General features: G+C 42.2%; 1 protein-coding gene across 3 annotated transcripts in view; it reads right to left on the bottom strand.

Moving 5' to 3' along the window:
* Positions 1–25,538, bottom strand: part of HDAC4 (histone deacetylase 4) — a 223,581-nt gene that overhangs the window by 173,594 nt on the left and 24,449 nt on the right. The gene's annotated exons all lie outside the window — the stretch shown is intronic.

Raw genomic sequence — 25,538 nt, forward strand, 5'->3', positions numbered from 1 at the left:
GGCACATGCTCTGAAACACTTTTTTCCTTCAAATGTGGTATCTGCGTGATTTTAGTACTACAGCTGATCTCCATCTCTTTAACACACAATAAGCCCATGAGATACAGTGATGTAGAGAGAGCATAATATTGTTGAAGAAAAAATCTTCAGAATCAAATTGTTTATCATCACACTGAGAGGTCTGAAAAACGCCACACTGTGTTGATAGCCACACTGTTTATGCTGCACATAAATGCTGCATATTGATTTAATTCCAGAATCCCAGTCAGAAATCAGAAGATAAGTAGCAGATAGAATATAATAGCAGGATTGGAACAATTATTCCATAGCTTAGAATTTTTCATATCAGGATTTTACAAAGAATTATATGTGATGAAAACATTTGTCAATTAAATGATACAAAGAAACACATTCAAGGAACTGGTACAGGGCTTTAAACTACTGCCGAGTTTAAATCTGTACAGTACGTATATTAAAATCTTTCTCAGATACTCTTCTTTAAATGCTACTATTTAAACGAGACAAGAAGCTATGGGAGAAGAGAATGTTTAGAATGACATATTTTATTAATGCAAATCTGATTCCAGAAAGGTTTAGTTGGTATATCCATTTTTTTTAATGCAACAGAAATATTTTCTCAAGCTTTCCGTCTCTTACGCAATTTCTCACCACCAACCCCCCCCCCCCCATACTTATTCAGATTATTTAGCTGATGTACTAAAAGTTGCGAAGAAGCCTAGCAGATCACCCTCTCAGCATAACTCATCACCAATGGGCATGAATACTCTCTACGTGATAACCAGATTTAAAAGCCAAATGGAAATGAATCTAGATACTCCTCCACATCCAGAAATTCCTGCAACTGAAGTGCCAACACATATTCCAGTACCATGTCTAAGAATTCTACATATACTTTAATAAGTTGTGTTTACTACTATCCTTACCCCAAAGGTCAGTACATCCTGCATGATTTTAAAATGACAAGAGACAATTAGTGTGTCTCATTTCTTCAAGGATCTTTCAATATCATATCCCCAGATAGTTCTCTCTCTCCCCCCCCACACACACATATTAAATTTAAATGCCACCCATCTCATCAAGAAGTGACTTTAGACAGTTTACAATCAAGTAAAAGCAACAAGATAAAATATTAAAATATTAACAGAATAAATAGTAACATTAAATTGACTTACAATTAAAAAAGATGGCAAGGAAAGAAACAAGATGCACATGAGGTAGAGTCTTATCTCAGTTCATTAACAACTCCAGTATGGCATGCCCCCAATGGAGCTCCAGGTAATTAGTAGACCCAGATTTGCATGCCCTTTTGGAAGGCCAAAAGGGTGAGTCCAGATCTCATCTTAGGTGACACAATATTCCAGAGAGTAGGACATGACAGAAAAGGGTCTTCTGCACCCTACCAATCAGAATTTCTTGGCTGATGGGATCTGTAGCAAGCCCCTTCTGCCAGAACAGATAGGCAAGCCAATCCCATTGGGGTGAGATGATTCCTCAGGTAACCTAGACCCAATCGAGAATGTATCATTGACCAGGAATGACATCTATCCAGCCAGGAATGACAGGGATCTAATTGGCAGGTAGTTGCACTGACAGCATTGAGAACCCTGTCCACTTCATAAGGTCCAACGTGATCAAACTGTTCCTAGATAATCAGGCAAGACATCCCAGACATCTCTAAAGGACCTGCTCCATGCTTACAACATTGAATGGATCCAAGCGACTTTGTCAAGTGTTTCATAAATTTCTCTGTGCGGCCCTGTGCATCTACCAGATGATCCTGAACAAGGCCACTGAATGATACTTTGTAGACTCAATAAGAGCAGACAAATCATGCTATTTTGCCACTCTTGCCATCATGAGGTAGGCCTTAATAGCAGCTTTAACTTGTGTCCAATTAGATTCATCCATTTTCTTTCAACGATGCTCTACACATCTCTTGGCCTTTTTAAGGACCTGCAGCTCCTTGGTGAATCACAGGGAGGATCAAGAGGCCACACAGGCACAATCCAGTCCAAACCTTAGCCATCCTTTGGTTCCAGGTGATAATCAGAACTTTGACAGGACCATACAGAAAAGCCTCCAGGATATCCCCCAATTCCTTCTGGAAACCATTTGGGTGCTTCGGTTGCCAGGGGTGGACCGCTTAAAAGAGTACAGCTTCTGGACTCTTCCCCAAGAGGGCTGCTGTAGGGTGAGAGTTTTTCTTTCTCCTACTCATGATCTGCTATGTTTATTCCAGAGCTGGCTTTTTGGCAGCCCTGTCCCCTGGATTTGAATGGGGGTACTTAGGAATGACCCAAAATGATTTTCGGACATCTGTGGACCCAACTGGGAAGGGGAATCTTGAGATTACAACTTCTTGGGGGAGTAGCTGGAAAATCAAGGGACTTTTATATCTCTTCCTAAGGACAGAGCATTTTTTAAGCAAGCCTTGTACTTTTAACTTCACTTTTTGAACTTTTGTTTTTGTTTTTTTATCTCTAAATGTTAATTGGGTTGCTGAATGATGATTTATTTCAACCTCCTATTAGACTTTATCTGTTCTGATTTCTCTTTATTTGATTGTTCTTACCAATTTCTCTTATTTCCGTACAGAAATACAACAGGTTTCTGGATGGTGAAAATGTTTATATTTGGACTATATTTTACTGAGTATTCACCATAGGGAATCTGTATTTTATTAAGTTGGATAAAAACAGTCAAAAACTATCCTCCCTGTTTCTTTTTTATTCCCTGCTCTGCTTATCTGCTTCACTGAGTACAACATATTGGATTACAAAGAGAAGGAGGAGGCTGACATTTTTGTTAATAATTGTCTGAGTTTTTAGCGTTGTATTTGCTTGCATTGGATTTCACGTTCCAGTTTGAGTTTTCGGCTTCGTTTTTGAATTTTTGTTGTGCTCTTTAAAACATTTTGTGTGTCTCTTTGTATTGTACTTTTTTAGTGTGCACTCCAGTTCGATATTATATTTTCTTTGTGTCTTTTTAATCTTTTTTACAGTGTGCGTGACTATATATATTTTCCTCGAATCTTAATTTAGTTTCAGAGTTTTCGTCTTGAAATTCTTAGTTCCTGCATTGCGGTTTGTTCTTATGCCCTTTTTATATTTCTTTTTGCGTCTTAAATTTCACTTGTAATTCAATCATTAAATGTGACGGGTGGCACCAAAATTTTTCAAACAGTTGAGATATGGAAAAAAGACTGGAAATAAATTATTTGCATCAATATGTCCTGATGACAATTTTAAAGAAAATAAAAAAGCGTTTGGATAAATTGAAGACTTATTTCCTATGTTGTGATTGAGAGGTTATGTTGGGGGAGGGGGGCGATGACAACTTCCTCATTGGCTCAAGATTAGGCGAGATCTGGCTTAAAAACAGTAACTGTGAGAGGGACCTTGGAGTCCTAGTGGACGATCACTTGACTATGAGCCAGCAGTGTGCAGCAGCAGCCCAAAAAACTAATAGAATCAGTACTGCAGGCCACTTTAGCTGACTGTATTCAGCAGGTCAGCGGTTCAAATCTCACCGGCTCAAGGTTGACTCGGCCTTCCATCCTTCCGGGGTAGGTAAAATGAGGACCCAGATTGTTGGGGGCAATGTAAATAAATAAATAAATAAATAAATAAATCTATCTATCTATCTATCTATCTATCTATCTATCTATCTATCTATCTATCTATCTATCTATCTATATGCACATATACATACATTGCTTACTGGTGTACACCGCTTAGAGAGCGCTCGCACTTAAAGCAGTATATAAGTCTCATAAATAAATAAATAAATAAGACTAGTATGTACCTAGCTCCTCCAAGAGAGGGCACCATAGGACCAATTAAATCAGCGTGCACTAACTGCAAAACCCTGTTAGTTTCCCTCTTGTTTTTCTTATTTACAGGATACACGCTAGATTTTGACTCCTTGCAAATAGCACAATCTAAATATGTGTTGCATTTTTAAATTCTAAATCTCTCAGCGAGATCTGGCATTTTCTGCAGCACTTTAAAACTTGCATGTCCTAACCTTCTGTGTAATAAATATACGCAGTTATCATGCTTGGGAGTGTTTGTGAGTGTTCATGCACAACCTTCCTGCTGCCTCCTTAGTACATACAAATTATCCTGTTTAACACCTTGTGCACAAATCCTCCCGTCTTTCCTTATGGTGTATTGACCCTTTGCAAACATTACTTCATACCCCATACTATCCAAGCTGAAATATTGTAAATTTTGGTATAACTCTGGCACGTATAACACATTGCCCATTTCTCCTATATAAGGTACATAAACTTTACCTTTCCCTTTTACAGCAGACTGTTGTCCATTAGCCAAGCTAACAAATGCTTGCTTAGCTGGTCTCAAATTGGAAAACATTTGTGGGTCATTTGCAATAAGCTGACTGGCCACACTGTCTAACAACCAAGTGTTTTTCTCAGTTAAAGTTGCTGCCAGGGAAAATGTCAGTTGTATAGCTCTATGATCTTATCTCGCTGCTCCTCTGTTTCTCCTCTCAGGGCAGTGTCTCTGGAGATGCTCTGTAGAACCACACTTGAAGCAGCATTTCACCATACAAACTTTCTCAGCTACTCTGCTGGTACCCTAGGACGTAGCAGTTTTCAGCTTGGGCTATGCGTTGTCGTCACCCCCTCTCTGCTGCTTTTCCAGACATTTCTGTTCCTCGTCCAGCAACCAGCCAGTCAAATAATGCATGGTTAAGTCCTTTTCCTGCATGGACTCTAAACTGGTCACTAGGACATCCCATGAATTGTCCAATGAACTGAGCACCACATACACTTTATGTGACTCAGTCAAAGCCATTCCTCTTTCCTCTAATTCTAGGAATGTCTTTCTCATAGACTACAAATGTGTAGACATGCTCTCTCCAGGCTTCAGTTATACTTTATATAGCTTTTTTGTCAGCATTACCTTGCTGCTCGCAGTCTTTCTCACATACACACTGCGCAAAGCTTCCAGCACTCCTTAGCAGACTGGAGACCCCTCACGTATAACAGCTGGCTATCCTCCAAATTCAGGATTATGCTGGCCAATGCTTTCTCATTCTTTCTCCAGTCTCCATCATCCAGGACTGCAGGTGAATCAGTAACTATCATCCATAACTCCTCCCTTCTCAGGTACTCCAGGAGAGGTAGTTCGTCTCATTCAGACGAGATACTATGAAACCTCCTCCCATTACACTGATGGAAGCCATGTTGCCTGCTTCTTTAAACTACCACAAACCACAACAAACCACAAGCCTCAGCTCCTCTGGCTCTGGTTCAAACTGTCACTGGGTTTCTCCTCACACTGTACCCATAACCTGTCAGAGCATGAACAGTCTTATTGCGCTGAGGTCTCAGGAGTAAATACAGTAAACAGTAGTTTGTATTAAATGGTAGTTTATCATACACTATCTATAATATACACTAGGAACAAAAATTCATACATGTGGTGATACAGCAAATTCCAATATACAGCAATTACAGCAGAAAACGGACGAGAGAGAACACAGCAGCAAAAGCCTTCCCTTTTATACTCAGGCTCTTAAAGAGATACAGACACCTGCTGAGTCATTCCTACCATTGCATCATCCACCTTACATTACATTACATCATTACATAAGCTATTTAGCCTTTAAATTATTATCCTGACATCAATATCATTATTAAACATGGATTATAAAATCTATACCTCAATAATAGCAGAGAGATTGAAAAGATTCTTGACTGAATTTATTCATCCAGATCAAAATGGATTGTAACCAAAAAGACAAATAAAAATAACTGGAATACTATGAAATGCACTCAGGAAAACAAATGGCTTTAATTTTCTTAGATGCTCAAAAAGCTTTTGAAAATGTAAATTGGCAATTTATGATTCAACAATTAAACTGTATAGACTTTGGAGAAAAGTTCAGAAAAACTATTAAGACAATATATGATAAAAAAACAGCAAAATTAATTGTCAATGGGGACTATATGGAGAACTTTAATACAAAGAAAGGCACAAGACAAGGATGTCCATTATCTCCACTGCTATTCGTACTAACTTTGGAAGTTCTCAATAGGAATATCAGACAAGATCCGGAAATTAAAGGAATAGAGATAAAAGATAAAAGCTATAAATTATAAGCATTTGCAGATGACCTGGCATTTATTCTAGAAGAACCATTGGAGACAACATCCAAACTATTGAAAAAGATAGAAGAATTTGGAGAAATAGCAGTATTGAAAATAAACAGAGAAAAAACCAAAAACATAGTTAAAAACCTTACAGATAAGCAAAAAATACAACTGTCAGAAAAAATAGACTTACAAATAGTTAAGAAAGTTAAATATTTGGGAATATACTTAACAGCAGGATGCGCAACAATAAAAGAAGATAATTATATAAAATTACTAAATCAAATAAAAATAGATTTGGAAAAATGGGAAAACCTATAATTATCAGTGCTAGGAAGAATATTTTACCAAAACTCCTTCTTTTATTTCAAAAAGTACCTATAAAAATAGAAAAAAAGTTTTTGATGATTTGAATACATTGATCTTGAAATTTATATGGCAAGGAAGGAAAGTCAGAATTAAACTGAAAATGCTACAAGAAGTCAAAGAAAATGGATGAGGACAGTTTTGGGACCTGGTTGGTAAGAGTACACACTACATGGTCTGGCTGGACTTGCTTTTAATACCATCAACCATGATATTTTGCTTGACCACTTGTAGAGGTTGGGACAGGAGACACTGATCTTTTAATAGTTCTGATTGTTTTGATCTTTCTTCATTATCTATTGTTGTAGGGCTGGAGAGGTTGATTCTGTGGCCCTTGGTATATGGGATTCTGCAGATTTTAATTGTTTCCCCCCATCCCGCTTCTTAACATCTGTATGAAACCACTATGTGAGATAACTGGGTGGACTAGAATAATCAGTGCACTAATTATATGCAATTGACATCACTACCCTGTCTTTGTATGTGGATGAGAATCTCGATGGAATAGATAGGCTAGGTTGAGCCAAAGTAAGATGGAATTACTGTTGATATATTGAAGGAACCTGCAAACAATGTCTGAAATCAGAATGGAAAGGGAAGGGGAGATCTCCCACCAGGCAGGTCCCAGCAGATACAGTTCTCAGTCCTCAAGTTCCTCAAATGAGGTGGTGGTCACCGAACGCCAAGACAAGCCAAGGTGGTCGATGGGCATTGGAAAGGTGGAGGACTAGGAGAAGAAATCCAGGAAGATGATCCTCAAACATGGCAGTCACCAACTGGGTTGGAAGATCGAGATGGAGAGATTGCTTCGCCTCAGTGAAGATGCAGATGACCGGCCACCCCGCTTCAACTGTTCCTAGAGCAAGCTATTGACATGCTGAGAATCGATTTGATTCACTGAAGGAAGAGAAAACTGACCCATGCCTGGGTATCACAATTAACAACAACAACAAGATAGGAGGGGGGCAGATTCAGACTTGCAAGATTCTGTTACTGTAACATATAATCAAAGTAGTATTAGCATTCATCTGCTTTGCTAGTCCAGCCTATCGCAAAAGGATGACATCAATTTTAGTGTTGTCTGAAGACGCTTCTGTGGTTATGTGGCTGGTATGACTATACACTATGGTGCACAGAACACTGTTACCTCCCTACTAAAGTAGTACTTATTCATCTACTTGCATTTGCATGCTCTTGAACTGCTAGGCTGGCAGGAGCATGGCCACGAACAGGAGCTCACCCCATCATGCAGTGCCAGGGTCTCAAACTGCCAACCTACTGGTTAATAAGCCCAGTATCTTAACCACTAGACCAGTACACCCCCCAATGAGTCACACATAACTAAATATATATGTACTTTCTAACATCTCATACAGACCACAAATAATCATTTGCTTCTGTAACTGTGATCACAGTGACCAAAGAAAACATCTCATTATCGGTCGCAGTGATGGCAAAAACAAGCTGTCTTCTACAAATGTGAGGGACGTATGACATATTTTCTAAACACTGGAGAACAAAATTAAAGTGGGAAGCTGGAAAAATACTGATTGTCCGACAGAGATTGTGGGTGAAAGGGGAGGTTTTCCTGCTTACTAGACAACCCTTAAAATTAGAATGGCCAGACATCCTCTGCACATGATATATTGCAAACTGTCTATCACATGATATATTGAAAACTGCTTAACACTTGAAATATTGCTAAAAGCATTCCTATGTTAAAAGAAGAACTATAGATTATAACCATGTCTAGTAACTTTCCTATGTTAGAATAAGGAACTATAGAATGTAACCATGTATGGAATATGTCTTGATCAGGAAATACTGACGTATTGGGGGTTATAAAAATGATCATCCACGCTCAGTCGGGTGTTCAGACTCTTTTTTGCTATGATAGCTCTCTGAACCTGTGCAATAAACTTCCCTTTCCTTGAAAGAGCTGACTCAAGTCTCTCACTTCTACAACAGTTTCTGGTGCATTGGCCGGGAAACTTGAGTGAGGCGATGTTTCGCTGAGGACGGCTTGACCCTTCGGACCTGCTGGAAAGCCATCTCTGAACAATTCTCCAGGCGCCATGGGGGTGTGTTTCCTCCAGGAGACAGCTTTGGCTTCTCAGCAGAGCCGACAGTGCTGAGAGCTAGTCCAAGAACCCTTCGGGAAAGGAAAGGAGGTCTGAACCAGCTCCTGGCCAGGACAAGTGTAACAACAAGGCAGGCGAGTATGTGTTTAAAGTAATTGTACCTATCTCACTTGAAGATAGAAGAGGGGAGCTGATCAATCCCCTGGACTCGGGACGGTGTTCCTAAAGAAGTCCGTGTTAAGCTTTGTGGTTGGTTAAGCCAGTGCATTCCCTACTAGTGACTGTTGGAACGTCCGGCACTGTAGGTCATTGGCAGCATGTTAGGATGGGGGGGCGTAGTAGTATTCCCAGCACACTGCTGGAATGCATGTTAAAAGGATTTGATAAGTATTTTATCGTACCCAGTATAGGGTCCCCTACCCTAAGGTAACTAGGGATAGGCTGCAGTATTTATGTGAGCATCAATGGCCTCACATGGATGTGGGGTGGCCCCGGAGGGAACTTTTCAGCTCCAAATCATTGATGATCTCACCTCTCTGATAGCAGCCAATGAGGAAAACTATCCTAACCAATTTCAGTATATAGATCAGTGGGGGGATGCAGTAGCAGGGCAGGCAGATGAGTTATTGCAATGTCAGGCTGAAATGGTTCGTTTGTGTGTGGCTAGACCTAAGAGGAAAAAGCTTCAGGTTGAGACTAAAAGAGTTAGGGATATGAAGATTTTAGAGACTAAGGTATCAGATGTAAAGAAAGAGATAAAGGTGGAAGTAGAGGAAGTAATCCTTAGACCCCCCTCCCTATGTGCCAGCCTTTCCCCCATGCCCCCAGTACGGGCTGCAGCAGCTACTGTGCCTGGGGATGGGCTGACTGCTTCTGCTGTGCCTGGGGACATGCAACCAGCTGTGAGGCAGAAACAAAGAGGGAGGCTGTCGGCCCCCAAGGAGGAAGGGGATTTGGAAGTCTCTCTCTGTAAATGTGAGGGGAGAAGTAAGTAAAGAGGACGTGGCAGGATGTACAGCAATTGTTGAATACTTTGTTGACTCCCAAGGAAAGGGAAAAGTGGAAGGCTGCTGTTAGGCAGTGCTTGCCAGCTGTACAGGATATACAGCCAGAGTTGGAAACAAGGGCACCAGAGAAGGATCCAAAGTGGAATGCACAGGATCCACCACAGATGAGATTGCTGAAGGAATATCAGACTTTAGTAGTAGAGGCTCTTCACAAGGCTGGAAAGCCTTCGGTGAATATGTTAAAGCTGTCTTTTGTGATGCAGGAAGCAGATGAAAGTCCAGAGAGTTTCCTGCAGAGATTGATTGAGGCTTATAAGCTCTATAATCAGGGTGATCCAAGGAGTGCAGCTAATGTGAGGATGTTGAATGAGAGGTTCATAGCAGAGAGCTATGATGACATAAGGAAGCATTAGGGAAGAATGCTACAGAGTTGTTGGAAGTAGCAAGGGAAGTGTTTGTTAATAGGGATAAGGTAGAAAAGAAGGAGAGAGAGGCGAAGATGCATAAGAAGACAGAGTTGTTGGCTGTGGCACTGCAAGGAGGGACCATGCTGGGACCTAATCAGTGTTCTAATTGCAGAGAGGAAGGTCATTGGCAAGGGGAATGTCCTAGAAGGCAGATGAGAGGAAGAGGTTGGAGAGGAAGAAGAGGTAGAAGATGTGGGAGTGTTGAAGGTGGACCCACCACTAGGCTTCCCTTTAGGGGAAGGGGACAGAGAGGAACCCGAGGATATAAAGGAGATTGGGATAGAGAGAGGGAAGTTGAAGGAATTGGATTGGCAGGGACCGGATGGATGGATTGAGCAAGGACATAGAGCTTTAGGCTGGGAAAGCAAACAAGCAGTGTTAGCTATTCCTGAACCCCTAAATAGGCGACAGTTAAGGGATTTTTAGGTTTGGCAGGATTTTGTTGAATATGGGTACCAAATTATGCCTTATTAGCAGCACCTCTTTATTTGGCTACAAAAGGGGGTGATGGTGAGCCCTTTGAATGGGAGGGAGAACAAAGAAGAGCTTTTAAGGAAGTGAAGCAAGCCTGCACATCGGCACCAGCCTTGGCTTTGCCTAACTTAGAAAAGCCTTTCAATCTATATGTAGACACTAAAAAGAATATTGCATTGGGGGTGTTGACACAACAATTGGGGCAGTGGCAGTGCCCGGTAGCATACTTATCTAAGCAATTGGATGGGGTGGCCACATTGTTTGAAGGTTTTTGCTGCTATAGCAGTCCTTTTACAGGATTGCAATAAATTGACCTTCTCATGTCCCATAAGTGTCCACACTCCTCATGTAATCCATTCTATTTTGGACATATAGTAAATATGCTTTTTTGACTTTACATGCTCATGGTGCTGTGTACAAAGAGAGAGGATTTAGGGAATCTGCGGGCAAATATGTGTTACATGGACACTTGATAAAGCGTCTTCTCGATGCAGTACAAAAGCCAGCAAAGGTTTCAGTTATGCATTGTAAAGGGCCATCAGGGGGGAGTGTGGACTCTGGAAATGGTGCAGGAACTGAATAGGCAGGTGGAAAAATTTAGAAACTATGTTATGGAGCAAACACTGCCTAGGTTAGTAACAAGATGTCATCCTTTTAAACCTGGGGATAAGGTGTGGGTGAAACATTGGAAACATGAACAACTGGAAGGAAGATGGAAAGGGCCGTATGAGGTAATAATGGCCTCTCCTTTAGCTATAAAGATTGCAGAATCTAAGTCCTGGATCCACTGGTCTAGAGTTAAGGCAGCAGCAGAACCCCTGTGGACAGTGACCAGGGATCCAAAGGTTTCTACCAAACTCACTCTTAAACGTGTTTAATGTGTTTAATGAATATTCTATTATTTGTATAACAGATATTATAGTAGCACAAGTATATCCTGCACATATATCTACGGCTGTTCGACTGGAATTCAACCCCTTGCTAAGCCACTCCCGGAAGCTGGCTTTCTACGCACGGGAGAAGAAAGGATGAAAGAATTATTTCTGCTTTTATATAGTACTATTGTTGCATGTAATAATGTTTGTCTTTTTAATTTAGGCCAATGGAGCAAGCCAGAAGAAGCTCCCCATATTGTTCAGTCTTATGCTATAGGCACTGGCACTTGTGATGGTCACCCCCTATTGGTTTTTCACCAGAATGCTGGAATGGTATCTTGCCTCATCCTTGTCAATTTCCACTAGTGTTTGACAGAATAGTTAAAGAAACTTGCATCACTAGACCACCTGTCAACCCAGAAGCCTGTCAATATGCTGGATATATTCTTAGGAAAGGCATATGTGTGAGGGCCCCATATAAGAAGCCTCCTCCTCCTGTCACCTTGGAATGTGGGCCTCCTTTATTTTGGGGTTGGGAGCAAGTCACCCTAGTCTCGCAATTAAAAATGGGATCGAAGGGGACTTGTATTGTACGTGTAATTCCAGTGGAGTTTGGAGTCACTATCCGGAAACCCCAGAGGAAATGCCCAGAGAGAAAATGGAGTAAAAGGTCCAACCAGAAAAAGGATGTGCCCCATCCATTGGAGTCAAGGATGCAATATAATTTGTGGGTCCAGTTGGCTAAAATAGCCAATACGACAGACTTTTGCCTTTCTGAAGTATGTGACATGGAGAATTTACTGTCCACATGTTTAATACCAGTGTGTGTTCCAGTCATAGTGGCCAAGGAGTTTGGTCACTATGTGTTTCAAGAACATATAGGCTATGAAACACTGTACAGCTGGGGTCACATTTCCAAGTTTCTACCACCCAATGCTCTAGCTTTACATACTCCGAACGTAGCCATTCCAGAAGACTTACAATGTGCACATATTACAGGTTGTGAGCAAAGTACACCTCTACCTCATTGCCTGAAGGTGAGCCAAGAAAAGCTGAATTGCACATCTTTCCAAACAGTGTTATGCCAACATATGGTTACCTAGAGGGTGGTTCTTCACTTGTGGAAAAGACTCTTTTAATTACATTCCTGCCAATCTAAGCACAACATATTGCTGTCTAAGTAGACTGACTACCTTCTTACCAGATAGGTCACTTTTTACCTCCTCTAACATCACACGTTACAAAAGGGCAGAAGTGTGAATGAGGACTGTGACTCCTCTTGTACTCTTCTGAATGCTGCTAAATACAATGCTTTGGCCATCTCATTAGTGGGAGTTCCTGCACTAGCTCTGAGGGCTCATGTCAATATAAATTTTGTGGCCTGCAACTTGGCTAAAACTATAAATGCCACTTCAATAGCCTTGTCTGCTATCAATCAGGAAATGATAGAATTACGTAAGGCAATTTTGCAAAATAGGGCAGCCATAGACTATCTTCTACTCCGCCAACACATGGGATGTGAGGCCTTTGAGGGGATGTGCTGTTTTAACCTTTCAGATCAATCCCCAGTTATAAATAAGCAAATTAAAGTACTCCATAAAATGGCATCAGAGCTGCAAATAGATTCCCTGGGAAATTGGTGGAGTAACTTATGGTCTTGGCTCCCAATGGGTCTTATTGGAAACATTATAAGAGCAATAGTCATCTTTATTGCTATTTTGATTAGTAGTTGTTGTCTTATGCAATGTGCCTTTTCAATGATGCATAACATAACACTGCCTAAACCAGTGTCCCTGCTTGCAGAGAGAAAAGCTACGGCTCAAGTTATGGCTATGTGGGAATTCCAGAAACAAGAATATAACAACATACAAACATCAGACCCAAGTGTTACAGAATGAAACTTATCTGCAAAGTTGAGATAAGTCTCATCAGGAGGGAATAAAGTGAGAAGCTGAAAAAATACTGATTGTCCGACAGAGATTGTGGGTGAAAGGGGAGGTTTTCCTGCTTACTAGACAACCCTTAAAATTAGAATGGCCAGACATCCTGTTCTCAGTTCTGCACATGATATATTGCAAACTGTCTATCACATGATATATTGAAAACTGCTTAACACTTGAAATATTGCTAAAAGCATTCCTATGTTAAAAGAGGAACTATAGATTATAACCATGTCTAGTAACTTTCCTATGTTAGAATAAGGAACTATAACCATGTATGGAATATGTCTTGATCAGGAAATACTGACGTATTGGGGGTTATAAAAATGATCATCCACGCCCAGTCGGGTGTTCAGACTCTTTTTTGCTATGATAGCTCTCTGAACCTGCGCAATAAACTTCCCTTTCCTTGAAAAAGCTGACTCAAGTCTCTCACTTCTACAACAAAATGATATTCACACTAGTATGTTATTTGTCTAAAACAATATTCTAATTTATGTTCCATTATTTAAATTACTAAGACCTATGATATAATTAAGGTGTTTTGAAAACTATAGTTTACCAGCTATTTTGTTTGATTCTGGTGTATCACAGCTTATTATGAATTAGACTGAGTTTTAATATAATTAGATAAAACACTAATTATGCCTAATTATATTAATTGGGGGGAATGGAGGTATCCAATCTTTAGCTACTGCTGAAAAACAAGTTATTTCTTCATTCTTGTGCCATTATTTTCTTCTCTGGCAATTTTCCCAATTCCAGTAAATGGAAGCAAAAGAAACCAGGTTGGTATGTGAAATTTTGTCACCTACTTCTCCCAAATTTTACCTGTGAGATGTTCTGAAATCTGGCTTAGGGTAGCAGAAGACAATCATTCCTACTTTGCCAGAAACTACCAAGAAGAAGGGCCAAAGTCATGAAAGACAAAAATCTCCAAAAGGAAGTTAACAAAGCATTTCAGGGAGCTGTTATAAGAGTATCGCAACAATAACTGTAAAGACATTGAGGATAGAAACAGACATGGAAAAACATCATCTTCCAAAAGATCTTTGAACCCAGAGAGTGGTTCCAACCTCAAATTAGTTTGTTAAAGGGTGACAATGGAAAGATAGTAACTGATTAAAAGATCTAATAAAGGAGTATACAGGCATTATTAACAATGTATTTAGTTGCAAATGTTTGTCTATATGAACAAAACCTGTCTGCACCTGGAAGTTGGGAGAAGAGAGAAAGGGCCAGCTTCCATGTGCCATATAGATAAGTGGTAGATTGGAAACCAATCGCCCCCCAGCCTCTCCTGAACTCCTGGAACCTCTAGGATGGAGTTGTAGACAGGCACAACAGAGTTCTCATCCCACACAAATGGCAGAATTGCAGCAAAACCTGACAGATCCAGCAAACTCTGGGTGGCAGCAGCAGAAGATGGGAAAGAAAGTTGGGAGAAGGCAGGAAAAGGCAGGCTGAACAAAACAGATTTATGAACAGCCTCTCAGAATATAACCCATTCATAAATAGGAGTGTCAGAATCCATTTCTTTGTTGGGGGTGATGGTTCTGTTCCTTTCAGTTTCTTTCTGTGGGTTCTGTCATTCTCCTGGGGGGAGGGAGAGGCTCCTTTTTGCTTAGCTACAATGTGTCCTCTCTTCCTGTCCTATCTGCTTGCTCTTTGAAATGTTTCCCCTTGATGTCAACCTGGGGTGAGAAAGGAATGTGCCTCTGGTCATCTGGCTTATCTCTCGCTACAGAAGAGAAAGGTGCAAAGACCCAACATCTTCACAGCATGGGAACGGACTCCATTATCAGTTCCGTTCCCACAACGGATCTAACACCTGGGGATTGGCTCGTTTGAACTGACCAGATGAACTGTTGGAGTAAGGGTTTACTTGATGCTCTTTCAACTTATTGATCTGAGCGGGGTCATCTGCCAGCTATTGACATGCTGAGAATCGATTCGATTCACTGAAGGAAGAGAAAACTGACCCATGCCTAGGTATCGCTAACCCAGGCTCAGCCAAGGGGACAGATGAAGGAGCGGCTGAGACAGAAACCCCAGGCCCTTCTGCCCGCACCACGGAGGTGGCAACCATCGCTACAACGCCACCCCCGGGCAAACCGCATCAGCAGATGGCAATGGGCATCGACCCAGGAGACAGAGAGGACATCGAACCATCCGAAAGTTCCCTCTGCTGGGGGTGAGGTACAGCAGGGAGCTGCGTCGATTGGGTTTTTTCCTGACTGAAGTCCTGAACTATATGGAAGAATATGGCCATGAAATACCTAGCAACTGCAGCTGAATAAGGATTGTACAAATGGCCCTAGATGGCAACGCAGCTGAATGGGTGGTGGACCTCCATGACGCTGATGCCCCAGAGCTGCGAAATTTCAACCAGTTCATGGCAGCTCTCAGGCGACAGTTCGAAGACCCCTTGGCTGACCGGAAGGCTTGAAAGCACTTAAAAACAGACAGGGACAATGGCATATAGCTGAATACACGCAGGAATTTTGGGCACTAGCTAGGAAGCTGAACTGGCTGGAGGAGATCCTAATAGGACATTTCAAAGATGGCCTAAACAATGGCCTGTATCATGCTTGCATCCCTCGGCAAGATCCTGACCTGCTCCAAAACTGGTATATCCTGGCTGAGAAAACAGAAATCGATCGTGCCAGAAGGCAAAAATGAGACAGAGGAGGACCCCAAGGTTGTTGCAAAAAGTAGCAAGCCTGTCAGCACCTTGGAAAGAAATTTCTATGGACTTTATTGAGGAATTACCAGAAAGTGGGGGGAACACAGTCATTTGGGTCGTAACGGATTTGTTTTCTAAACAAGTGCATTTTATCCCATGCCCCAAAATCTCCACTACAAAGACACTAGCGAAGTTATTCATTCAGCATATTTATTGACTTCATGAGACCCCATGATGGATCATATCAGATAGAGGAGTACAATTCACTTCAGAGTTTTGGAAAGCATTCCTGGGATTTTGGGGGACCACACGGGCTGTCATCTAGTCATCATCCGCAAACGAAAGGTGGGACTGAATGTTCGAACTCAGTACTGGAACAGTATCTAAGATGCTTAATTACCAGCAAGACAATTGGATCGACCTACTTCCATTCACAGAAGTTGCTTATAACAATGGAGTGCATTCCAGAATGGGTTACACTCCATTCCAGGTTGCAACAGGACAAAGTTTCAATCGGATGCCTGAATTACCTTCTAATGAACCGACCACCCCTTCCCTGAAGGAATGGATTGCACAAATACAAAACACCTGCTGGTTGTGAGAAAAGCTTTAGACGAAGCTAGGAAAGCTTACAAATTCCAGGCAGACAAAAAGCAAATTGAACCTAAACTGTTTCAAGTAGGGGAGAAAGTATATCTGTCAACAAAATACCTAAAATCCCTGCAACCCTCAAAGAAGCTAAGCCCAAAATATGTGGGACCTTTCCCCATTAAGAGAATAATCAATCCAGTTACTGTAAAGATGGAGCTCCCTAAGATGCCTCATAAGCCCAATGTTAGTGGGGAAATTAGGAATTCTGATGAGGAGGCTGAAGAAACTGTTCTCATTCGGTCAATTAGATGGGTCCATTGCAGGGGGGACACCAGCCAGGGTTGCCACACTCCCCGTCCAGCTGACCATAGGAGATCACAAAGAGACTATAATGTTTGTAGTGACCCCTGGCATGGAGTGCCCCCTTATTCTGGGCATGGCATGGCTAACCAAATGGAACCCACAGATGGACTGGAGGATGGGAGAACTCAGATTCCCAGATGGAAATGCAGTAAGGACCCCGGCTCAGCCCCAAAACAGGGGAAGTCCTCTCAAAGAGCAGCAGGGGGGGGAGAGATAAAACGTCCCAGAGGAATACAGGGACTTAGCTGAAGTGTTCAGCAAGGAGAAAGCTAATGAAGTGCCACCCCACCGGCCCACAGACTGCTCCATTGAGATCCTCTCAGGAGGTGAAATTACCTAAGCCAAAACTGTATTCCATGAATCCATGATAGCTACAGGAAATGTAAAAGTTCGCAGACAAAAATCTGGAAAGGGATTTCATCCAGACGGCAAAACCAAAGACAGCAGCCCCTGTGTTATTTCGAGAAAAGAAAGATGGGACTCTTTGCCCCTGCTGGGACTATAGATCTCTGAACGCAATGGGCGAGAGTAACCTATCCCTCTCCCTCTCATGAAGGACATGCTAGCACACCTATAGAAAGGAAAAATCTTTTCAAAACTGAACTTGAGGGAGGCGTATTACAGGATTAGAATTAAAGAGGGAGATGAGTGGAAAATCGCTTTCAATTGCCCCTTAGGGTGTTACCAGTTCAGGGTTCTACCCTTCAGCCTTCAAGGGGCACCCGCAGTATTCATGCAATTAATAAATGACGTGTTCCGGAAGCACCTGTACAAAGGGGTGCTTGTTTACTTGACAATATCCTGATAGTCACTGAAACGAAAGAGGAACATGTCAAACTAGTCAGAACTGTACTGAAAAAACTCCAGGCAGCTCACCTGCATGCTAAGCTGTCTAAGTGTGAATTTCATAAGGAAAAAATTGACTACCTAAGGTATCGCATCTTGCCAAGTGGCATAGAGATGGACCCTGAGAAAGTCCGAGCTGTACTAGAATGGGCTCCGTCCCACACCAGGAAGCAATTACAAAGTTTCCTTGGATTTGCTAACTTTTACCAGCAATTCATCCCCTCATTTGCACAGATCGCACTACCAATTACTAACTTGTTAAAGACAAAAGGGGAGGGAAAACCAAAACCGAGTCAGCAATTGAAATGGACGGTACAATGTCAAACTGCATTTGAAAGATTAAAAAGACAATTTCCCACAGAACCAGTTCTAAGGCACCCTGACCCCGAAAAACCTTTCTTGATTAAGGCTGATACTAGTGATGTGGCTGTGGGGCAGTACTATTACAGGAAAATGATGAAGGGAAATTGCAGCCTTGCACATACACATCAAGGAAACTCACAGAGATAGAGCAAAGGTGGGCAGTTTGGGAGAAGGCGGCTTATGTGGTCTGATGGACTCTTCTTACCTGTCGGCACTTTCTGGAGGGGAACAAAATTCCTTTCCAAGTATGGACCGACCACAAAAACCTGGAAGAACTAAAAACACTCAGGAAACTAACCTCTAAGCAAGCAAGATGGTCACAATATTTCCACCCTTTTAATTTCACTCTAAAGCACTTGCCGGGGGGGGGGGGAATTCCTAGCAGACATATTGTCCAGACAGAAATAACAGACCCACTTATGCCATCAAAGCAATTAGCAGCACAAGTCACCACCTGGGCACAAGCCAAACTTCAAAAGCCCCTAGCAAGCCAAACAGGGATTGAATTCAAAAAACCACTAGAAACCGACGAATGGTTCCTAAGCCACAAGAACCTATGCACCGTGACTGATGATTTACCATGGATGGGAGGAAAGCTGTACATCCCAAAGAGCCAAAGACTGACATTCATGCAGCTGGTCATTTCGGATTCGTAAAAACTTTACACCTGGTGAAATGGCAGTTTTGGTAGCAGTCAATAAAAAAGGACATTAAAAGTTACGTGGCCAGTTGTCCAACTTCTGCTGCAGTGAAGAAAATGCAAGGAGAGACCCCAGGCTTGTTGCAACCAGTAATGACCCCATCAACGCCTTGGAGAGAAATCTCTATGGACTTTATTATGGATTTACCGGAAACTGGGGGGAACACAGTCACTTGGTTCGTGACAGGTTTATTCTATAAATAAGTACATTTTATCCCATGCCAAAAAATCCCCAATGCAAAGACACTTGCAAAACTGTTCGTCCAGCATATTTATCGACTTCATGGAGCCCCACAACGAATCATTATCAGATAGAGGGGTACAATTCACATCAGAATTTTGGAAAGCATTCCTGGGACTGTTGGGGACCACCCAGAGGTTGTTATCTAGTCATTATCTGCAAACAAATGGTGGGACTGAACAGTCGAACTCAGTACTGGAGCAGTACCTACGTTGTTTCATTAACTACCAGGACAATTAGACCAATCTGCTCCCATTTGCAGAAGTCTCCTATAACAATGCAGTACATTCCAGCATGGGCTACACTCCTTTCCAGGTGGCAACGGGACAAAGTTTTAACCCGATGCCTGAACTCCCATCGAATGCCCTGACCATCCCCTCCTTCTTCAAGGAGTGGATCGCACAATTAAAAAATACCTGGCCAGTCATGAGAAAAGCATTAGACGAAGCTAGGGAAGCATACTAATTTCAAGCAGATAAGAAATGAAGCGAACCTAAACCATTTCAAGTAGGAGATAAAGTTTACCTGTAAACGAAGTACCTAAAATCCCTACAACCCTCAAAAAAGTTAGGACCAAAATTTGTGGGGACATTTCTTATTAAAAGAATAATCCTGTCACTGTAGAATTGGAGCTCCCAAAGACACTCAGACAGATTCACCCTATCTTCCACAGCAGCCTTTTAAAATGAGAACTGCAATTGCCCTTAATGGCAGCTGCAAATCCTTCCCCTCCTCCAATCATGGTAGAAGGTGAACAACATTTTGAAATAAAAGAAATCCTAGGTTCCAGAAAGCATCATGGTTCCATTCAATATCTAGTAGCATGGAAACACCTGCCATCTTCCCAGAATGAGTGGGTTCAAAAACATCATGTTATGAGCCCCCGACTGCTTAGTAAAGTTCATGCTGCATACCCAGATAAACCAGACTAATTTCTACAGTTGGATCTTTCTTTTTTCTAAGGGGGGCAGGATGTCAGAAACCATTTCTTCCCTGGGGAGGGGGATCTGTCTCATCTTTTTCCTAATTCATTTCTTTCTGAAGGTTCTGCCATTCTCCTGAGAAGGAGGGGGGAAGGCTTGGTGGTATGGCTTTGCTACAACGTATCCTTTCTGCTGTTCCTACATGCTAATATTTGAACTCTCTCTCCCTTGATGTTACCTTGGGGTGAGAAAGGAATGTGACTTATCTCTCGCTACGGGAGGGAAGGTGCAAAGACCCAATGACATCTTCACAAGCATGGGAAAGGGCCCTGTTATCAGATCCTTTCAAACTGACCGGATGAACTATTGGGGTGGAGTTTACTTGGGACTCTTTTAACTTATTGATCTGAGCGGGAAACCCTCAGATCCTGCCTATTATGCCTTCTATCAGCTTCGCCTAATTAAAGTTCCTTTTGGAAAGAAACTGTTCCAAGAGTCCTGCTTTCTTAGGATGCAGTTTTGAAGTGGGCCCTGACACCAATCCTTTATTCTGTCTCCTTTTCTTTTGTTTTTCACATGTGGATCAATTTTTTTTAAGAGGGGCGGCATGTCAGAACCCATTTCTTTGTTGGGGGGATGGTTCTGTTCCTTTCGGTTTCTTTCTGTGGGTTCTGTCATTCTCCTGGGGGGAGAGGGAGGCTCCTTTTTACTTAGCTACAATGTATCTATCCTCTCTGCCTGCCCTCTCTGCTTGCTCATTGAACTGTTTTCCCTTGATGTAAACCTGGGATGAGAAAGGAATGTACCTCTGGCCATCTGGCTTATCTCTCGTTGCAGAAGAGAAAGTCAAAGACCCAACAATATCTTCACAAGCATGGGATCGGACTCCATTATCAGCTCTGTTCCCACAGCGGATCTAACACCTGGGGATTTGCTCATTTGAACTGACTGGGTGAACTTTGGGGTTTGCTTGATGCTCTTTTAACCTATTGATCTGAGTGGGAAACCCTCAGATCCTACCTTCTATGCCTGCTGTCAGCTTCTCCTAATAAAAGTACCTTTTGGAATGGAAATGTTTCAAGAGTCCTGCTTTCTTGGGATGAGGTTTTGAAGCAGGTCCTTAGAAGGAGACTCTTGTGTATTGAAATTTTGTACAATAGAGATGTCAACATATAAGATATGTTAGAAGGTATTTCCTACTTAAAGAATTTCTACTACTTCAAGAGGAAATTAGGATACCACTTCGGGCATTACCAAAATTGAAAAGCTACACGAACTGGTGGAATGTCCACAGAAATAGGGTAAGCAATGGATGAAGAATCAGTAAAGCCACACAAGCAAATCTGAAGAATGACACGGTGGCCAATAGATTGTAATTCCAATACCAAAAAAAAAAAAAAAAAACGTGAACAGAATGTGCAAACTATCATACAGATTATCCTCAATTTCATATGTAAGCATATGTACAGTATATGTTACAAATGCCTTTTTTCTAGGTCTGATAGTGACTTGGCTCAAGGTCACCCATTTGGTCTTGTGCCCAAGTTAGAATTAGAATTCATAGTCTCTCGGTTTCCAGCTTGATTCCTGAACAACCCAATCAAAAGGGCCTATAAGATATTGCTTAGCTCAGTCCAGGAGTGTCAAACTCAATTTCATTGAGGGCTGCATCAGCATTATGGTTGCCCTCAAAGGGCCAGGTGGGCGTGGCAAGGTGGGCATAGCCTGCTCGACATGCACACACACTGCATTCCACATTTAGGGACTTTTACCCACAGAAGAAGGAGAGGGCCTTCTCTCCAAGCCCAGGCATGATTGGCAGTTTGCTAGCTCAGATGTGGATAAAAGTCTCCAAGCTTGGAATGGTGTGTGTTTGTGTGTGTGTTTGTGTGTGTGTGTGTGTGTGTGTGTGTGTGTGTAGAGCACTCCAAAGGAGATGTTATTCTCCCAATCCCAGATATTGTTGGCTTTTCCTGTCCAATGCCCCCTCCTGGCAAAGCAGGAGGTGGAGGACAATGCTGCTGCTTGTGGAATCGCGGAGAAGAAAGTTTGCAGGAAGCAGTTTCCTCTGAGTCCAACTTCTGCCTTGACAAATCTCTGGTGAGCAAGAGAAGGAGGCAGGGGAGCAGCATTTCCCGGTCCAGCATGAGGAAGGCTGGCCCTTCTTGAAAGGGAATCCCCGTTTCCAATCATGCATGGTAACGATGCTGGCTTGTTGGAGCAGCCATCCCTCATTTATTAAACCTAAGCCCTGGATGATTGTCTTTGTACTGTTGTTTTGTTATGTTTTATGTGTTTTTTATTGTTAGCCGCCCAGAGTCCTTCGGGAGTGGGGCGGCTTATAAATTTTAAAAATAAATAAATAAATAAATAAAAATGCAGCTACCCTGCCACCCCCTCCTCCTCTCCAGAGATCTTTCAAGGCAGAAGTTGGACTTGGAAGAAACTGCTTCCTGCAAACTTTTGCCACATCAGCATTGTGGTTGTCCTCAAAGGGCTAGTTGCATGTAAGACTATTGTATCATATTAGTTCAGAAATGTCTAGTGTGTGTCTAAGAAGTGGGGCAAAAAGGATTAACACTTCAAATATGAACAAATAAATTATTTATTTCAAATAAATCTGCAAAAACAAATTTAAAACAAAGAAAAAACATAAGCTTTTTAGTTCTCTCTCATGCCCTTTTGTCCAAATTGGATGTTTGGCATCTTTTCTTAGCTACAAGTTCATCCATGTTTGGGGTTAGGTTTTGAGCTGTGGAAACTCTCAGAATAGAGTGGAGGTGTGCATCAGTGAAAAGACATCTCTGTGTACTTTTATTCACCCTCATCACAGAGAAAAGTTGCTCACACAGGTATGTACTCCCAAACATGCAGAGCATTTGAGCAGCTTGTAGGCGGAGTTGGGGCATCTTTCAGGGATGAACCTGGTGAACTATGCGGGCTATAGAATCATACTTTGCTGTTACACTGGAGTTCTATCAGCTCCATCTGGATGTTTACAGGTGCTTTCTCCACATTGACTGAAAATGGATTATTGAGCAGTCCAAAATTTAATTTCTGTGCTTCAAAATTAATAAAGCAATGTGTGAAGTGTGCTCAGTTTATTAGCAAAATCTATTGAACACTTTTTCTCAACTTAGCCATCATACCATCAGTGATAGGGCAGATCACGAAGTTCAGAATGTATTTCCAATACAGAATGTATTTAAAGGCTTAAATTGACAGTGATTTTAAACCTTTGGCTCTTATAAAGATAACTGTCTGTGTTACAATGCTCATTACATGTTCCATCTCCAGGGCTTTGCCGCATAGTGTTTCCTGGTGTAAGATGCAGTGATATGCTGTCAGCTCACTGGGCAATTCTCGCTCTTCATCTTGTGTTGCGTTCTTCCCACTAATCCACTCTTTTCCCCACACATTGAAAGTATGCCATCTCTTTTGAGTCCTGTAAGTTTGTCCCAGGGCAGTTTCATATCATTTACAAATTTAGGTACTGCTTCAAATATGTCTTTTCCTGTGGTAGTGCCATGCATAGATTTCATATCCAAAAGTTCTGCTATAATGCATGAACTTGAATCCACTCCATTGATAAAGATTGTCAGCTGTGCCGTGTCAGAGATGTCAATGCTCTCATCCACAACAAGGGAATAAGCAATGAAATCTTTTCCCTTTTCAACCAATTATCCTTGTAAATCAGTGGCAAGCTCACATATCCGATCAGTAACAGTATTTCTGCTTAGGCTTACATTAAAAAATGCTTGCTTTTGGTCTGGACACAAGACTTTGCACATTTTAATAATGCAGCGCTTCAAAAACTCCCCCTCTGTAAATGGCTGGGCTGATTTAGCTATCTTTTCTACCACTATAAAGTTAGCTTTTACAGCAGCTTCACTTTGTGATTTTGCTTTTGTAAACATATATTGCCATGACATCAGACTCTTTTTCATGTCTTCCACCTTCTGTAGCTTCTGCTATATGTCAAAGTTTTTGTACTTGTCCTGTTTCGTCTCATAGTGCCATCTCAAGTTATATTCTTTAAATACAGCCACAGTAGCTCCGCAAACAATGCACAGGCCTTATCTTCAATGTCAACAAACAGATACCTTGCCTTCCACCTCTTTTGAAAGCACCTATTTTCAAGTCCACTTTCCATTTGGCCACTTTGGAGGTGTGTAAATATTGGCATGCAGATCTTCTTCACAGCCAATGTATATGGAGTATGAGACTGCACAGAAAGCTGAAAGGTGCTCCATGAGCCAAGCAGTTGTGAGTGCTCTAGGATCTACTCTGGAGACTCAGTAGGATGCTGCAAGGCCAGATGTTTTGAGCAGGTTTAGCAACATCACAGCATCTATGGAGAGAAAGCAAGTGACTGCAGCCCTCTTTGATACAATTGAAATTATATATTTTATACAAGAGAAATCCTGGATGGGTGGAGGAAAAAAATCAGCAATCCACCATCACTCTGAAGCTGGTCTAGTAGCCACAAGGGCTACTCAGTCTCTCTAGTTAAGCTATCTCAATTTCTAATCAAATTCTGATATTTTCAGGGCTGCCTTTCAGTCTCTGATTGGGTTTTTTTTTGGGGGGGGGGCGGAATCAAGACACATCCAGGCTTCCCAAACAGGAAACAAGGAGCCATGGTCTTCATCTTTTCCCAACCTCTCCTATGTCCAAGAAGCCCAGAAATAGAGCTCTAAATCCCTGAAATATCCACCCAAAATTTAGCTTTCGCAGGCGATGCTAGTTCCAGATATTTTCTACAAAGCCTCAGAGCTTGATGTGGTTTGGGGACCCAGGGGACAAGGGGATGAAGCTCATGGGGGAGGATGCCCATCAGGTGTTGGGTGCCAGTGGTTTAATGTGTGTGGTGTGCCAATGAAGGGTTTTGGGCCTCTGGGCAATGTCTCCTGTGCCACCCTCGCTGAACCCTGAACCCCTTTGTACTTTCAGTCCAGATCTTTGCGAGTGGGGAATTCTGGGAGTTAAAGTCCAGCCGTCTTAAGGTTACAAAGATTGAGAGAGACAGGACTCAACTATTATATGTTGCTGGATCTTCAATTTGTGGGGATGCTTCCCAAGGATGAGATGGCCTTGGAGCACCTGAAGGAACAGGAGCCCCTCAGACTCTCCTGCCTGTATGTCCTCCCCTCCCTTCCTAGCTGGCAGCATGCAAAGGGTTAAGGGATCAGTAGGCCGATGTTGCCAGCTGCTGGGTGGTGCCAGACTGACCATTTGGTGAGGCTCACTGCCTCCAGAGCAGGGAGCACCTGAGACTTTTTCCCTTGCCCTGCGGTGAGTGCCAAAACCTCAACCAACAGAGTGGCCTCGCTGTCCCTCTCAGGCCATGTGAAGCACCCCCAGATGACAGTACAGGCTGCCTGTAGCCCTGGGTAGCAGAGGGCAAGCGCCCAGCCCAGCCTCGACCTTGTGGGACAGACATCCTGCAGCCCAGCCCAGCCTGGCTCCGCTT

Source organism: Crotalus tigris, unplaced genomic scaffold (assembly GCF_016545835.1).
Source record: "Crotalus tigris isolate CLP2741 ecotype Arizona unplaced genomic scaffold, ASM1654583v1 scf7180000024196.274895, whole genome shotgun sequence".
Taxonomy (NCBI): domain Eukaryota; kingdom Metazoa; phylum Chordata; class Lepidosauria; order Squamata; family Viperidae; genus Crotalus; species Crotalus tigris.